Genomic DNA, 15,667 nt, shown 5'->3' on the forward strand with positions numbered 1-15,667 from the left:
AAAAGGAAAATCTTTATAATTTATTGGGAAAAAAAAGAGAAGGGGGAAACAGAAAGGGGGGGGGGATGGGGGAGGGGACTCACGACCTAAAGTTGTTGAATTCAATATTCAGTCCGGAAGGCTGTAAAGTCCCTAGTCGGAAGATGAGGTGTTGTTCCTCCAGTTTGCGTTGGGCTTCACTGGAACAATGCAGCAAGCCAAGGACAGACATGTGGGCAAGAGAGCAGGGTGGAGTGTTAAAATGGCAAGCGACAGGGAGGTTTGGGTCATTCTTGCGGACAGACCGCAGGTGTTCTGCAAAGCGGTCGCCCAGTTTACGTTTGGTCTCTCCAATGTAGAGGAGACCACATTGGGAGCAACGAATGCAGTAGACTAAGTTGGGGGAAATGCAAGTGAACTGCTGCTTCACTTGAAAGGAGTGTTTGGGTCCTTGGACGGTGAGGAGAGAGGAAGTGAAGGGGCAGGTGTTGCATCTTTTGCGTGGGCAAGGGGTTGTGCCATAGGAGGGGGTTGAGGAGTAGGGGGTGATGGAGGAGTGGACCAGGGTGTCCCGGAGGGAGCGATCCCTACGGAATGCCGATCAGGGGGGTGAAGGGAAGATGTGTTTGGTAGTGGCATCATGCTGGAGTTGGCGGAAATGGCGGAGGATGATCCTTTGAATGCGGAGGCTGGTGGGGTGATAAGTGAGGACAAGGGGGACCCTATCATGTTTCTGGGAGGGAGGAGAAGGAGTGAGGGCGGATGCGCGGGAGATGGGCCGGACACGGTTGAGGGCCCTGTCAACGACCGTGGGTGGAAAACCTCGGCTAAGGAAGAAGGAGGACATGTCAGAGGAACTGTTTTTGAATGTAGCATCATCGGAACAGATGCGACGGAGGCGAAGGAACTGAGAGAATGGGATGGAGTCCTTACAGGAAGTGGGGTGTGAGGAGCTGTAGTCGAGATAGCTGTGGGTGTCGGTGGGTTTGTAATGGATATTGGTGGACAGTCTATCACCAGAGATTGAGACAGAGAGGTCAAGGAAGGGAAGGGAAGTGTCAGAGATGGACCACGTGAAAATGATGGAGGGGTGGAGATTGGAAGCAAAATTAATAAATTTTTCCAAGTCCTGACGAGAGCATGAAGCAGCACCGAAATAATCATCGATGTACCGGAGAAAGAGTTGTGGAAGGGGGCCGGAATAGGACTGCAACAAGGAATGTTCCACATACCCCATAAAGAGACAGGCATAGCTGGGGCCCATGCGGGTACCCATAGCCACACCTTTTATTTGGAGGAAGTGAGAGGAGTTGAAGGAGAAATTGTTCAGCGTGAGAACAAGTTCAGCCAGACGGAGGAGAGTAGTGGTGGATGGGGATTGTTCGGGCCTCTGTTCGAGGAAGAAGCTAAGGGCCCTCAGACCATCCTGGTGGGGGATGGAGGTGTAGAGGGATTGGACGTCCATGGTGAAGAGGAAGCGGTAGGGGCCAGGGAACTGGAAATTGTTGATGTGACGTAAGGTGTCAGAGGAATCACGGATGTAGGTGGGAAGGGACTGGACAAGGGGAGAGAGAAGGGAGTCAAGATAACGAGAAATGAGTTCTGTGGGGCAGGAGCAAGCTGAGACGATCGGTCTACCGGGGCAGTTCTGTTTGTGGATTTTGGGTAGGAGATAGAAGCGGGCCGTCCGAGGTTGGGCAACTATCAGGTTGGAAGCTGTGGGAGGGAGATCCCCAGAGGAGATGAGGTCAGTGACAGTCCTGGAAACAATGGCTTGATGTTCAGTGGTGGGGTCATGGTCCAGGGAGAGGTAGGAGGAAGTGTCTGCGAGTTGACGCTCAGCCTCCGCGTGGTAGAGGTCAGTGCGCCAGACAACAACAGCACCACCCTTGTCAGCGGGTTTGATGACAATGTCAGGGTTGGACCTGAGAGAATGGAGTGCAGTAAGTTCAGAGAGAGACAGGTTAGAATGGGTGAGAGGAGCAGAGAAATTGAGACGACTAATGTCGCGCCGACAGTTCTCAATGAAAAGATCGAGAGAAGGTAAGAATCCAGAGGGAGGGGTCCAGGTGGAGGGAGAATATTGAAGATGGGTAAAAGGATCCGTTGAACTGGGAGAGGACTCCTGCCCAAAGAAGTGAGCCCGGAGACGAAGACGGCGAAAGAAGAGTTCAGTATCATAAAATTCAAAGGATCATCCTCCGCCATTTCCGCCAACTCCAGCATGATGCCACTACCAAACACATCTTCCCTTCACCCCCCTTATCGGCATTCCGTAGGGATCGCTCCCTCCGGGACACCCTGGTCCACTCCTCCATCACCCCCTACTCCTCAACCCCCTCCTATGGCACAACCCCTTGCCCACGCAAAAGATGCAACACCTGCCCCTTCACTTCCTCTCTCCTCACCGTCCAAGGACCCAAACACTCCTTTCAAGTGAAGCAGCAGTTCACTTGCATTTCCCCCAACTTAGTCTACTGCATTCGTTGCTCCCAATGTGGTCTCCTCTACATTGGAGAGACCAAACGTAAACTGGGCGACCGCTTTGCAGAACACCTGCGGTCTGTCCGCAAGAATGACCCAAACCTCCCTGTCGCTTGCCATTTTAACACTCCACCCTGCTCTCTTGCCCACATGTCTGTCCTTGGCTTGCTGCATTGTTCCAGTGAAGCCCAACGCAAACTGGAGGAACAACACCTCATCTTCCGACTAGGGACTTTACAGCCTTCCGGACTGAATATTGAATTCAACAACTTTAGGTCGTGAGTCCCCTCCCCCATCCCCACCCCCTTTCTGTTTCCCCCTTCTCTCTTTTTTTTCCCAATAAATTATAAAGATTTTCCTTTTCCCACCTATTTCCATTATATAAAATAAAAAAAAAAACCCACTAGAGCTATACCTTGAGTGCCCTACCATCCATTCTTAATTAGCACATTCGTTTAGATAATATCACCAACTTTATCTTTAACACCTATGTGTTCTATTGTACTATTGTTGTTGACATCTTTTGATATTCTGCTTCTATCACTGCTTGTTTGTCGCTACAACCACACCAACCCCCTCCACCTCTCTGTCTCTCTATCTCTCCGCCCCCCACACACACACCTTAAACCAGCTTATATTTCAGCTCTTTCCTGGACTCGAACTCAAGTTCTGTCGAAGGGTCATGAGGACTCGAAACGTCAACTCTTTTCTTCTCCGCCGATGCTGCCAGACCTGCTGAGTTTTTCCAGGTAATTCTGTTTTTGTTTTGGATTTCCAGCATCCGCAGTTTTTTTGTTTTTATCTCTGGGTAACTTTACTGATGGGAGTCAAGTAGAGCAGGTTTCCAAAAACTTTGCTTTTAGCATCGGTGAAGCTGGCTGGAGAAACTTATCTGCTTTTCACTCTCAGGAGAGGGAGATGTTGTTTATTTTCCCTCACTTCACTGTAACTTGTTGCCATCTCCATTAAATTGGGATCTGCAGTCAATTAGTCATCAGCAGTGATAGCATGGAGGACAGTTAAATAAGGGGGTCTTTGGGTTTGATTGGATTTAAACTTTTGGTAAGTGGAGCTGCTACTTACTTTGTTAAGATAATTTAAAATTAAAAGGAAGATTCACAATTAAGAATATTACCAATAAGGCCACTACTGACCATTCATTACAGGAGTAGTGGAAGCACAACAAAAATATGCTGGAATATCCTTTGGTAAATACGTTCAGTCTTTTAACAAAAAAGTTTTGTTTGTTATTACCTGCGATTTTCTCCTCCTTTATAATGCCCTTTCCCTTACCTTTCAAGCTGCTAATTTGGATTTATGTATTAGTTTGTTGGGAGGAATTCAAATAATTTTATGTTTGAAAACAATCATTTTACTGAGAAAATCTTGACTTATTTTCACCAAATTCACAGGCTGACTGATCTAGTTGCTTTGCAAAATTGATGATTTTTAATAAATTAAACTGGTGCGTGTGTCATCCTCGAATTTGATGATACTGGCAGGAGAGGTCTGTTCTGTATCCACCGAAAAGCAAACTGCTGAATCTGCTACACTTTCACAAACTTTTACCTAATGAAAGAACAGGAGAATGTCCTGAGCATCTCAATGAATGGTGGACTCACAATTGAGCTCCAATAAAAGCATTTGGCTGAGTTTTCAGTCCAAATGCACAGAGTTCTTTAAATTGTTAGCCAGGGCTGTCACTGTTGTGATTACCATTTGCTACAATTTATCTATGGGAAAGTCAATTTTCATCACTCAGTGGAATGAAATCAGAGTATCATCAGCATCTTTGTGTAGCAAACAACTCCAAATATTATATACCTATGCTCAGACAAACAACCTTATCTGTCACATTACCTTAATAGATTTGTCACTATTAATGTTTAAGTTGTATATGGATTTTATAATCAATAGATTTTGTACAATGCCTTGGCAGTGAAGAAGTTCAAATAGCTCAAATATTAAATCTGTATGCTGGTACCAGTACACAGGCAGCTAGTTTATTTGGAAGAGGGTACGCAATAAGTTTCTAAATCTTTGTGCTCCAAATCCGTGATAGTGGAAATAGTGGCCTTGATTTTCATCCTCGAGGAAGGCATCAGGAGTTGGGAAAATTCCCGGATCGGCCCCCCCCCCCCTCGAGAAAGTGCCTGCAAAAGCAGGATCTTCATCGCCGGGAGGCAATGACCTAGGAAGAAGTTTGGAGGCAGCCAAAGGGGCTGCTGGTTGCCAAGGCCCCTATAAAAGACCCACCTCAGAGCTGTGGGACTTTATCCCAGTTAAAATAAAAAGATATAGACCCTCCCGCCCTCAATGCTTACATCCCTCACTCTCCATACACTGCCCATGCCCCATCCTTGCCACCTCATGTCCCCCACACACCCTTTATGGCCCCCATGCCCCCTATGTCAATATCTGCCCTTCCACCCAGCCCCATGGCCCTACAAGCAAAGCCCTTCCCTTCCACCCACTCCCTATGGCCCACCTGTGCCAAGCTATGGCATGTCCATGCCCATTGACCCATATACACTGTCTAGGCTTATAGTGACAGTCAGATGTGTAAAAAAAAACTTTGAAAAAGATTAATTCATTCATAAATTTCTCCTATGTTGAAAAAAAATTCATTTACTATAAGCTAATAAAAGTGTCAAGCATCCAGGCACTGAAAAGTATCAATAACAAAAACACAAACCCTTAATACCACTTAACGTGTAAATGAACATTGTAAAATTGACAGCAGAGACCAGAGAGCCTGAGCTGTCAATCAAACAATGTTTCTCTGGGACGCAACTTTTTCAACAAGCTTAATGATTGTATGGGCATAGGGGCCATAGGAGATGAGTGGAAAGGCAGAGCTTGGCACAGGGGGCATCAGGGGCCATGGGAGTGGGTGGGTGGAAGGGCAGAGTTTGACATAGGCGGCATGAGGAGGGCCTTTTAAACTCACCTTTTAAAAGGTCCCCTCATACTGACTCCTCTGAGGGGCCATAAACCACGACTCTTTAAAAACCTGGCCCAACTCCATGAAAATTGCGGAGGAGTAGGACATGGCTTTATCCGCAATGGAGCCAGCCAGGTCAGGAGTGCCAGAGGTGAACTTTTGAAAGGAACCAGCCTGCACCCTTTAAAGGCACTCCAGAAAATCAGTGAGCCTGGGAGTAGGATTGGGAATTCCAGGATTGGGACCTGCCCGCCATTTTTAAAGGGCTCCCGAGTCATCCCAACTCAGTGAAAATCCGGACCAGTGTTTCAGTTTGGGCTCATGCTTGTGGATAAAATGGTAGTAATTTTAACTTATGGCTAAACTAAAACTTGTAAGGAAGCACAGATAAAGATTCTGGGTAAGACCTAAGGTTGGCTTTGTCAGAGTACCAAGTCAAATAGAGTTGGTCTACAATAAGAAATTAGTAATTCATTAAATCTACAGGCTGAAACCAGACTAGTAACAGTAAAACATATGCTCTGATTTTAAATATTCAGTACTTTAATTTGAGAAGGAGCATATGAAGATCCATATGAAGGTGTAACTGGGCATGATTCTGAAATATGTTGCATAAAATGAGACACAAAGGAGTGATCTCCTATCTACCTAAATACAAGCAACTGCAAATGTAGAGCTACATTGAACTAAGTTTTAAAATATTGTCCAATAAATGTTGGAGATTCTACAGAAAATGAGTACACTACAAACCAGAAACTTCCACAGGCTCAATAGAATTAGTTGCTCCTGTAAAAAAAATCCCATATGTCTTTGCATTGTAGAGTTGCCCACACTGCCTCATTTCTTATATGATAGTGTAACCTGGGGCATAATGATAGTATCCCATTGTGATCTGATATTCATGTCTCTAGCATGAGCCTGTTCAATAATTGAAACCAGTAAGCCTCTGGTGTCTTGCACTGATTGGCACCAGTGACTGCTCAGCAACAATTGAGCAGGTTAGCTTAATTTCTTAGGTTTACCGTGCTGTGGTATTAATGTGGGATGCAGACTGTAGCTAATCCATCATTACCACTCCCTTTGGCTTTGCTTCATGAGACCTTTTGTCATTTAATCTCTCCTGCCCTCCATCCTATCTCTGACCTTCTCTTTTGTTCTTCCTGCCTTCTGCACCCCCACTTTTACCTGCTCAAAACCTATTACATTTCTACCTTTTCCCAGTTCTGATGATAGGTCACTAACCTGAAACATAGGGCAGAATTTAATGGGTGGCAAGGGATCCCGCCCCGCCACCCAAAGAGTCAATGGGGGATGCATTCCCCCAGAGCAGTGGCTACTGTTGGAACTTCATGCAATTCCCAGGGTCTAAGTCTCAGAGTCCTGGGCTGGGTAAGTGCAGGGGGTCTCATGTTGGGGAGGGTAGATGAGGCCTGAAGGAGGTGGGAAGAAGGAGATGGTGGGTCTTAATGGAGAGACTGGGGTGGAGAGGGAGCAACTGGGAAGGCAGCAGATGTTGGGGGTGGGGGAATTACCTGATGCAGAAAGGGAGCCCTTAAAATAAGCCCTCCAACACCCCCACCAACAACTTTCCTCCCAAGACCCAAGCAGGGTATCCTGCTGGGCTCCCTCCCTACCTGTGACTTCCTCTCATCTACCTCAAAATTGAGGCCGGGCAGGAAGTGGCCCTTAAGTGGCCATTTATTACTTGGGGCGAGGCAGGCCCAAGGCCTCAACCACTCCCCATAAAATTGGGGACAGTTCAGAAGTGGGCAGGAGGGCTGCAGGAAAGCCACCTGACCAGTTTAATGTCTCCCTCACTTGCAAACCTGCCAACAGGGGAACTCGCTCTCCACAGATGCCGCCAGACCAGCTACACACTGACAGCATTTTCTGCTTTTAGAATCCCTTATCAAATTGAAGGTGATCATTCAAACATAGCCAAATTGAGCATTAACTGTCCATTCACAGCTCCAACTGGTGGTACCTATAGCTGTTGGCGTCTTGTTGTGTGCAACATACCCAAACATGCAAATCATTTATCTTGTCATCCTCATTCAATGTCTCGACTTCTTCTATCTCCCAGCAACATCTAACTTTTGAAAAGTCTACTCTGAAAAGCCATGGCCTACAAAACCACTGAAGGGATTAATAATAAAGAAATAAGGCTCAGCCAAACAATGAGACCAAAAAAAAATCTAGATTTGCCAATGGTTCCCAAATACTCAACTTATTTAGGCTATGAATACCTGAGCCATCCAATCCAGTTGGTCTCAAATTTGCTCTCCAGTCTCTGCTCAGACAGGATAAAGGTAGCAACTATATAAATGTATTCAATGTCCTTGAGACACAAGCATCGATTTGGTTCATTGCCTCACACCCATAAAATCAGGCATGAATGCAATCACCCTGCCAATTTCCTGATGAACCAAGAGCCTTAACCAATTTCTTCCTGGTTGTGACACAAACAATGATCATTTAAAGAGAAAGTAATGTTTGATCATTCCACTTCCTAAAAATGAGTTTTGACCCTGAAATCACCTGTTCTCCTGAGAGAATCTTAAACTTGCTCAGCCAAGTGATGAATCTCTGAACAGTTTGGGTATCTCAGAACCACCATTGCTATTCTTGAAACTTTGGTCACAGCCAACAAAATGCAATGTACAAGTGCTGGAGCAGGTGCTGAGCATGATGCTAAGGGCAACACAAGGAAACAAGTCAGTTGCAATATTCAACAAAAGAAAATGGAAAGGATAAGAAGACAAATTAATTTTTTTTGGTTCTCATTCTGTAGGAGTTGGCTGCTAATTGTGGCTTACTTCGACTGTGGCCCATCACCTTAGCTATTCTTCATGTGCAAACCTAGGAAGCAAATTTTAGCAGCTTATCCAACATGGTGTTCATCACATAATCCTATTCTCGCCCGATACCCGCTGATGTACACTTCCAGTTGCGTAAGGAACAGAAAACATGGCCAATTTCAAGAAAGCACTGGCACTACCTGTGCTATCCTTTGGTAACTTAATTATTAGGGGGGACATGGGAAAGGGGAGGATATCAGGTGTCAGTGATATTAGGTCAGTTTGCACTTTGCACTTTTAAAGGAAGTTTGCACTATGGCTGCATGCAATTTAAAACGGTTTCCAATACTGAAAACGGTAGAAAGAGTTGATGCTGGATGGATTTCCACCCTCCCCCACACCCAACCCCCGCCTCAGATTTTTAGCTGCTACTTTGGTGATTCTGGTTGAAGAGACCAGCAGGAGAACACATACTTCCCAACAGAGAGCAGCAGCATCTACGGACATGGAGTCTGGCACCAGTGGGAAGAGGTAGCCTGAAAAAGTAAATGAAGTACTTCACAGCACAACTGGATTCACTTAAACTTTAAGCATTTTAATGATGTTCACATCAAGGGCCTGGCTGCAATGCAGGAAGAGATTTAATGAGCTGACCACATTTGCTAAAGGGAGACTCATAATTCTTATCTTTGTTACTGCCTGCTGAGCTCTGCACCACTTACAACCACTTCCCCCCCCCCCCCCCCCCACCCCCGTGAAAGCAGCACATTTTGACCTCAACTAACACACTATTAGAAGGGGCCTGATCATGACTCACCAATTGCACTGCAAAAAAATTTAAACGACATCAGAGAATTATACATTCCAAACAAAAACATATATACACGACTGGTTAAAATTCACGAATATACCAAAAGATTTTTTAAGTAATCCAAGATGATAGCATTCAAAAAATGGTACCTTCAGCACAGCTTTGCTTTTATCTTTTAGCTAAAAAAAAGCCCTGCTTCAGATCAGCATTATCGTAAAACTAACCAAGGCGTTAATGTGTTTTCTATGCAGAATACAAATTTTCAGGTATTAGACTGACAACACTTACACCTTCAGCCCTCCAGATGGTGCCATTTCTCAGCATTACCAAAAAATGAGCAACACCACGAGAGAGCCAACATCATTCAATCTTCCCGTGATTTGGAGTTTGCACTGAAGAGCATTAAAATCTGTATGATTCATATTTAAAATGAAAAACAATCTTGACCTTGTTTTAAATCAATCAAGTGGAGATTACCATGCATATTTTATTTATATAGGAATGAGAATATATCCTGTTGCTCAGGAAATGTGTTTTATTGCACAGCGCTAGAACGCAAGTTTAACAAACGCTTCAAAAACTTGTAACATGATCCCCATCCAACTTGTACAAAATTGATAGCTGACGATGCCTGCGCTATCATGGAAACACATCCTTCAAACGCACTTTTATCTCAAACCTACATATAGAGGCGAGCCAGAACTAGCTTTGTTTCGCCTGCGCACTTTAGTTACTCAATAATTACCAGCACTAGAACTTTTAAATATATGCTAATGACTCAGAACTTATGAATTGGTAAAATTAATAGAATTTGTCAACAGGAAGTGACCAATTTATATTTGTTGGATGACATTTGTTCCTGTGTGAATGACGTTGAAATGTTTAAATGAATTCATTTGTACAGTGAAAAACTCAGCAGTGCGGAGTACTCCCTATTTTAAAAATGTTTCATCTATACCAATCACAAGACCCTTATGGGCTGGGGTGGCAAATTGGCTCACCATCATTCATCCATCCAGAGAGGCTTTACAATCTCTCTCATTGCTGAAGATAAGAAAGAACTTGTACTTATACAGCCTCTTTCTCAAGATTTCCCAAATCACTTTACAGCCAATACTTTTGAAGTGCAGTCACATTTTAATATAGGAAATATGGCAGCCAATTTGCAAGCTCCTATAAACAGCAATCTGATAAATCTGTTTTCATGATGTTAATTGAGGAATAAATATTGGCCAAGATGCCAAAGAGAATTCACTTGCTCTTCTTCAAAATAATGCCATGGGATCTTTTACATCCGTCTCATATGGCAGAGGGAGCCTTAGTTTAACAAGCATCTGAAGGGTGGCAGTTTAGCACTCCCTCGGTACAGCACTCAAGTGTCAGCGCAGCTTCTTTTGCTCAAGCTCCTGGAATCGGGCCCACAACTTCCTGATTCATTTTGAGAGGGCTAACCACTGAACCAAGACTGACCCTCTAATTGTTTCTTAAATTTATGTATCTAATTGTTCCTTAAATGATTACAGAGCTTTTTGCCTCCACCCACTATATAGAAGTCAATTCAAAATGTTGGTTACCTATTTTGAGAAGAATCATAAAATGGAGGCCATTTAGTCCATCATATCTCTGCTGGTTCTTGGAAAGAACTATTAATTTGGCCCGCAGCCCAGAATTTCTGGATCGACTCCAAAATTACCTTCCACTAGCTTTAGCAAGTCATTTTGTCCTTCGCCCTCTGATTAATTTAAAGTAGTATTACAGATTAACCATATCTTTACTGTATTCTATCTTGAAGACCTCTACATGTTCATCTCATGGAATTTCATTGCCAAGGTGAAAAGCCCAAGTTTCTCCAATCTTTCCTTATAACTTGATCAACTGGCTGTAGTTGATTGCAAGTGTGAGCAAAGCTGTGCTATAGTTTCAGGTTAATTTCCACAAAAATTGTAGTTACATGTTGATCACAGGCACAAAGCAAAATGAGGTAGAGTTTCCACCAGGTATTCAGCTGAAATTGGCTAAACCAGCAGAAAAGATCAAGGGATTCGAGCACAAAGTTATATCTGGGCCAAATCGAATTTTCATGATATTTTGCCCTGATTAGACAAAAACATTACACAAAAGTGGCTCTGGCTCCTAGATCGAATTCATCAGCATGGCAGGTTTCCAGTACCTGCATCTTTTTGCAGCCCTTCAAGGGAGCTCTTGCAATGAGGCTCGTTTTTGTTGGGGGGCAAGGGTAACAAGTCAGCACCTTTACAAGGTTTTAAATATTAAAATGTTTATTTTATTTTTAAAAACTAATATATACCAATGAAACGTGTAAATGTTATTCTTAAAATCATTTTCAGTGATTTAAAATTAGGTTTTTCACAGGTGGCAGACTTGACCCTTGTATTAAATAAATGCTTATTTTTTATCTTAAACCCAGCTTCAGCTGTTTTAATAAAACTCCACCAGGTTAACACTCTTAAATATGCCAAGAAATATTTTTAATGCAAGGGAAACAAATAATTACATACTTAAACACTGCCCAATTACACTGATGGAAGATTTTAAATTTGTGATTATGCAAATGAGTCCCAGTTGAGTGGAAACTTGAGCAATAAGCTTACTTTGGAAAATCAGCACAACTTTGCACGCAATTTGTGCCCAGATTGCTGATTGTGCCCAAGAGCAAATTCTACCCCTGGCCCCTTCCCACGGTTATCAGTTTTATTGTCACTCTTTAATTCATTTCATAGACTGAATTTTCACAATGCAGGTGAGAAACAGGAGCTGGATATGTTTTTGGGACAGAAACCCGCCTCCAGTGGGAAACTGATCAACTTTCAGATTTTTACATGGGGAAGCCCTTAATTGACATGGAGAGAGGTTTCCTGTCCACTTAGAACCAGTGGGGAAGAATGGAGGGAGTGGGTCAGATGAAGCGTGGGACACATTTAGACACCCCACAGCAACCATCACTGAGCCTGGGGGTTGGCCTGAGGGAGAGATCTGCTGTTTTTGCCAAAGCCTTCCTCTGCACTAGAAGGAAGCAAGATGTCACAGGAAAGCCTGAGGCCTGGCACCTACAGCATGGCATAGCCTCACTTCATATATGCCAACCTGGATCTAATGTTCGAGGTCTTTAGAGAGTGAAGGGGGTCCCTCTTCCTGGAGGATGGCAGGAGGAAGCCCACTCATCATTCAGGGGGGCAGATCTCTGTTCAGCATCATCACCCTCTTCCTCCAATTCCTCCCCCTCTTACTTTTTGTTTCTTCCCAATGATCTGTCTCCTTCCAGTGCTGAGCACTGAGTCACCACTCTGTCAGCCACCTGTGCAACATCAAGGGCACCCCTTTATCAAGTGTCCAGACCCCTTTGCCCTGCTGATCTTCGTATGGGGCCAGGGTGATGTTCTGGAGTGTGCCCCACCCTGTACCTAACTGGTCAGTTTCTGAAGGTGTGGATAAACCTGTCCAGATCCTTTAAAAATTTGAACTTCACCTCATAACAAGCTCTTAATGAGTTTTTTAACAGTGCTAGTTGGACTCAAGTTGGAGAAAAATAGGGTCCCTGTCCTGCCCTCCTCTCGCCCTGGTGATTGTTGCTGGCACCAGGATCAGTGCCTTGAAATTGACACCAATACTTTTGGGACCCCCACCTACATTCCAGGCTTCAGGGGAGGACCAAAAATTCAGCCTTATGTGTTTGTCTTCCCATCTTTCTATATGGCTTCTACATTTTACCTCACTGTATATATACCTCATTATGTGTCTTGGACGTTTTCAAATGTCTCTTTTTGATAGTAAGCATATTGCTATCCTTCCTTTACCATTTTTCACAAATGTATCTTTTGCTCCTAAAAGTGACAAAAGGTAACGAGATGAACAAAAAAATGTACCTACCTAAAGATTGGGGCTAGATAAGTAATAAAATATACAGGAATATATATATAAAACTAACACATGGGACTCAGGGAATGAAAGAGGCTCAGATTTAAAGGTATCAATACAACTAGACCTGCAGTCTGTACACCAGACTTCATAACATCATGTTGCTAGGGTAGACTCTAGCTTGGAGTCTCAATCCTAATCCACAGACAATAAAGTGAAAAGCTGAAGTAGAGAAGGAGCAGGAGCAAAGTAGAGCCTGCTGGGTGATCAAAGGCAGACAGGGATGGTGGAGAAAAAAGATGGAAGGGAAATGGGTGACAAGAAAGGAACCTTTAATGAAGCTGGCCTGTTGGGGGCCAGGCTAACATTCCCAACATCTGACTGTGATAGCATATATTCTAAGATAACACAAAAGGGTGAATTTTACATCTCCCCCATCAGTGTATTTCAAGGGTGGTGTTGGGGGAGGGGGTGGTCACGTCAAATAGAGAAGGTAGCCCATCACCTTCCCACCAATCAGATTGGCAGTCAGCTCTGGCTTCATATTATGGGGGACATGTAAGGTGTCAGGCAGCCCGCGCACAAACCTATTGAGGCCCTTAACAAAATTAATGGCCACTTAAGCACCTTACTCCACTTCCACTGCTATAATACATCACCAGGAGAGGGTGGAAGGAAGGCGACTAGTCCCGCAGGTTTCACTGCACAGGCTAAAGACAGGAAGGAAGGGGGATACTGCTTTTGGGAGGTGCCCTGTGCCCATCACATCCCCAAGATGCTACCTCCCCTTTATGTCTCCTCCCACCCCTCGCTTCCTCCCAGCCTCTAAAACCTCTGATCCCCCCTCCCAACCCTTACTGGGATCTCCAATCCCTGCCCAACCAAAATGTCTGGACTTACCTTCAAGTCCAGTATCCATGTTCATTCTTCCTGGGGACTGTGTATAGTCCCAGCAGTGGCCATTACTTGCCATCAGCTCTCAAGAACAGGACTTCCTGTCCCCGAGGGGCAGAAGTCCCACTCTCACCTCATTAAGGCCGCACCATCCCACCCCCACACCACAGCTTATTATTGCTGTGTGACAGCCAGACTTAAAGTCGGCAAGCTGCTGGGGCTGGTGGGGGCTGGGGGGGGGGGGGGCGCGGGAGGGGCAGGGAGGGGCATGGTTTTGGTTAAGGGGTGGGCAAGGAATATGTCCACCTGTAAAATTCACCCCAAAGGCTCAATGAATGTCAGTGCTTAGCGCTGACTCTGCTTCTTACCTTCCTGAACCAGGAACAGCCTATTCCAAGTCAACAAATGTGTTGTTTCTGAACTTGAGAGATCTTGTGCACTCACTTGGTGAGCAAGGTTGAGAGTGGGGGAGCGTTTGTTAGCACTAGAAGTAGTAAGATGAATCTAGAAGCAATTGCATTTGTTGGAACAGTGAGAGTGCATTGGAGAGTGTTTTAAGGAGTTAATTGGTAGTGAATGTAAAAAATGGGAAATAATCTTCGTTCTCCAGGAAGATTTTAGAGCGGTAGAAAGTTTTTAGGTAGAGGAGAGGGAGGCCTGGGGTAGCATGAAGTGCTTCAGCCTGATCGGAAGGCAGCAGTAGCTTGCGTTCCTCATAGCCTTAAACCTGGGGAGCATGTCTTGAAGAACTTTGAAAGAACTTTGAAAGACAGATTTGAAGTCACTCAGCAGGAGTATTTTGCTGTGATCGATATTTGAGGAAGAGTGCCGGAGTGAAAAGTGGTGAGAAGGAAAATGCTTGGAGCTGAAGACAGTGATAAGCAATAAGGCTACCCCTAAAACCACTCCCAAGGAGGGAGAAAGCAGAGCAATGCAGTGGCTGAAATCTGGCTAAGGTTTGTTAGGGTGCAGAGAGTGGGTAAAGTGGATTAAATGGTCTTGTGGAAGAAATGGAAACCAGAACCAAAATGCTTTATCTAATAATTTGATTGGTTTAAGGAATCAAGCAACAGTTGAGAGTAATCGTCAGTTACAAATGTTACAAATCAGCATACTATTACCGACACAAATGATGAAGTTACAAGGATTAAAACAAAAGCAAAATACTGCAGATGCTGGAAACCTGAAATAAAAACAAAAAAAAAGTCCTTTGCAAACAGAAAGCACGCATTGCAAGTTTTCAACTAAACAAAAACTTGGAGGACTACCATTCCCTGGTTCAGTCCCCATTGCAATGCTTTGATCAGAGTTGACCTGCCTGGTTTGAATTTAAACAAAAGCTTGGCAGTTAACTGTTCCCTGGTGCATTTTCCATGGCAATGTCTCTACCAATGAGGGTCCACTTGCAAACCAATCAGCATCCTCTTCTCATTTAGTATAAATTGCTGTCCCTTTGAAATTTGGTATTCTTGCGAATCTATCTTGAATGCAAGACAAAAAGCTTTAACAGGTTGTCTCTTTTTTTCAAGCAATACTCAAGTTCTGTAATACCAAATGACTATAAAACGAACAATGCTGGAAATACTCAACAGATCTGACAGTATCTGTGGAAAGAAAAACAGAGCCAGTGCTTCAGGTCAATGACATTTCCTAACCCAAGAAAGATAATTGACCTGAAAAGTTAACTGTGTTTCCCTCAGACAAAAACAAAAACAGAATTGCCTGGAAAAACTCAGCAGGTCTGGCAGCATCGGCGGAGAAGAAAAGAGTTGACGTTTCGAGTCCTCATGACCCTTCAACAGAACTTGAGTTTGAGTCCAAGAAAGAGTTGAAATATAAGCTAGTTTAAGGTTTGTATGTGGGGGGCGGAGAGAGAGATAG

Source organism: Carcharodon carcharias, chromosome 8 (genome assembly GCF_017639515.1).
Source record: "Carcharodon carcharias isolate sCarCar2 chromosome 8, sCarCar2.pri, whole genome shotgun sequence".
NCBI classification, from domain to species: domain Eukaryota; kingdom Metazoa; phylum Chordata; class Chondrichthyes; order Lamniformes; family Lamnidae; genus Carcharodon; species Carcharodon carcharias.